Here is a 2,822-nt window from a genome sequence, read left to right as displayed (position 1 = left end):
CTGCGCGTGTCTCGGCCGCGACCCCGCGGGGACGCCGTGGGCGCCGGTGCTCACCCTGTGCGCCCGCGCAGGGCCCCGCGCCGTCAGCCTCCGGCTGCGCTCTTTTCCTTTCCGCCTTTCTATTATCATTTTAAATTTTTAAAATTTTTTTGTTTTTTTGTTTTTTTTTCCGGTACCAGGAACCGAACTCACGACCCTGCGTTTGCGAGGCAGGCGCTGTGCCGCTGCGCTAAATCCCCAGCCCCCCTTTTATTGTTTTCTTGATTTGCCAACGCCTTCCTCGCTTCTCACAGCCTTGTAGTACACACTGTTCATCAAATTGCTGCAACGCCTGTTGTTCACTGTCCATTTTTTCTTTTCTTTCTACTTTTTCCTTCCTCATCCTTTCGATAAAAACTTCTTGCTTCCAAGTTGTTTTCCCTGACTGTTTCTAATTAACTGCTTTTAATTGCAAAGTCATACAAGCAAATGGCGAAAACCGAACATACAGAAAGCGTACACAGTGACAGGAAAGACCCGCGGCCCCCCTCCTGGGACACCCGGGGCCCTGGCCTTTGCGTTTCCTCCCATGTTTACTGCGCAGGGCTCGAGCGGCCTGCGCCTTTCACTGCCCCGGCAGAAGCTTGCCGTTCCGCAGACCGGGGCCTTTCGCTTTTCCGCTTCCCGCTGAGTCTGGGGTTGTCTCCTATCAGCACACGAGAGCTGCCCCAGTATTGGAAGGGCCGCACTGTGACATATGTTACCCAGGACCCGGAATATACCGACCCTGTCTCCTCTATACAAAACACGGAGACTTCCCTGTCTTTTTCTAGTACAAACGGACTTCAGCCGGGCGTGGTGGCGCACGCCTGTAATCCCAGCACTCGGGAGGCTGAGGCAGGAGGATCGCTGAGAGTTCGAGACCAGCCTGGGCTGCAAAGTGAGCTCAAGGCCAACTGCAGAGGGAGACACTGTCTCCAAAAGACACACACACACACACACACACACACACACACAAAGAGTGCTTCAGTGAGAGTACCTGCACGCGAAAGCCTGGGATCAGGTCGCCGAGGTGGAGTTGTCAGGTCAGAACAAGGGACTTCGAAGCCCTGGCTGTGGGCAGCGGCAGAGGAGAGCACGTGGCTGGCGTGCAGAGGGCCGGGTGTGCACCGCAAAAAGAAAGGAAATGAATCCAAACCTTTGCAGCACCGACACGATGCCGCAAGGGAAAATCCCACGTCATGAGCTTTGTTCTTCATGCACAAAATTATTTAAAACATTGTATAAAGTGATACTTAGATATGAAACATAAATTTGTGTTTATATTTGGGCTCCATCCCCAAGCTATCTCATTATATATATGTAAATATTCCAAAATCTGAGAAAAAACTGAAATTCGAAACCCCTGTGGTCCCAAACGTTGTGGACAAGGGACCCTCAACCTGTGTAACACCCGCCTGGGTCACACAGCTCTTTGAGTCACTGGCCCGGTCCCTCTCCGGGGATGAGCGGGTGCCTCTGCAGGCCGCCCACCTCCTCCAGACCCAAACGACCCTCTCTCCATGGGTAACCGGACCCTGAAAACGGGCCTTTCGCATTTCCCAGTCCCAGTCCCGGTGATGGGGGTCACGCTGTGGCCCTGAGTAAAGAAGCCGAGCTCCTTGGCCAGGAGCAGCGGCTTCCGTGGGTGTTGGGGGCTAGGTGGGAAGTCACGCTGCGTTCCTTTCAGCCTATAGCGCTTCCCACCGGGGGCACCCGGCAACACCGTGAGCGTCCGTCCTTCCATCCTGCGCCAGCATTCTTCGTTCGGGGTGTTTTCTAACAGCAAATGCTGTAAAGGACCCAGATTTTAACGTATTCCTTTCCCCAGAGTCAAGGTTTTTGAATTTTTAATCCTGTATTTCAGCTGGGGAAAAATTGGCAGAAATAAAGCTGACAAATGAACCCATTTTCCACCTTGCTGGGGGAAGTTGCTATCCCATCTGGCCCTGATTGGCTTCCCTGGAAAATTAGATGTGAAATCTTTTTTGTATATGAGTCTTGATTCATCTTTTAAGATTTGTGTTAAATAGCGAATAGACTGTCTCTAGCGGAGTTTTGAGTTTACGGAAAAACTGAGTGGGAAGCACAGGGCGCTCCCGCACCTCCTGGCCCCTTGCCTCCCGCCACCCACACCGGTTTCTTCTTTAACAGCTTCTGTTAACGCGCTGCATTTGTTATAGGTGATGAGCCAATGCCGATGTATCATCACCAGTCAGGGCCAAGGCTCACACTGGGATTCACTCTTGGGGTACTGCTCATTCTATGGCTTTGAACAAACGTATGATGACAGGTACCCACCATCATGGCGTCCACACAATAATCTCTCTGCCCAAAATATCCTGTGTTCTCCCTCTCTCCAAATCCTTGGAGAGCCACTCCATAGCTGGAATCACAGTACACAAGCTTTTCAGATTGGCTTCTTTCATTTAGTAATACATGTTTTGGTTTCCTCCACATATTTTCATGGCTTGATGGCGCATTTCTTTTCGTTGCTAAGTAATGTTCCATTGATAGGATAGTTTGTTCATTTACCTGTTCGAGGGCATCTTGGTTGAGTCTAAGTTTAGGCTTTAAATTAAGTTTTAGTTATATCTCTGAAACATTCTTAGTCACTTTCTTGTTGCTGGGATAAAATACCTGATACCACACTCCAAAGAGGAAAGGCTTATTGTAGGCTCACGGTTTTAGAAGCTTCAGTCCATGGTTGGCTGACTCAAATACTGAAAATTATGGAGGAAGTGCCTGGTGGAGGAGAGCTGCTCTCAGCAGGGCAGCCAGGAAGCAGAGAGAGGAGGGAGGAT

Source organism: Chinchilla lanigera, unplaced genomic scaffold, assembly GCF_000276665.1.
Source record: "Chinchilla lanigera isolate Chin_1 unplaced genomic scaffold, ChiLan1.0 scaffold00064, whole genome shotgun sequence".
Classification (NCBI taxonomy): domain Eukaryota; kingdom Metazoa; phylum Chordata; class Mammalia; order Rodentia; family Chinchillidae; genus Chinchilla; species Chinchilla lanigera.
Note: the sequence above shows the minus strand (reverse complement) of the source record.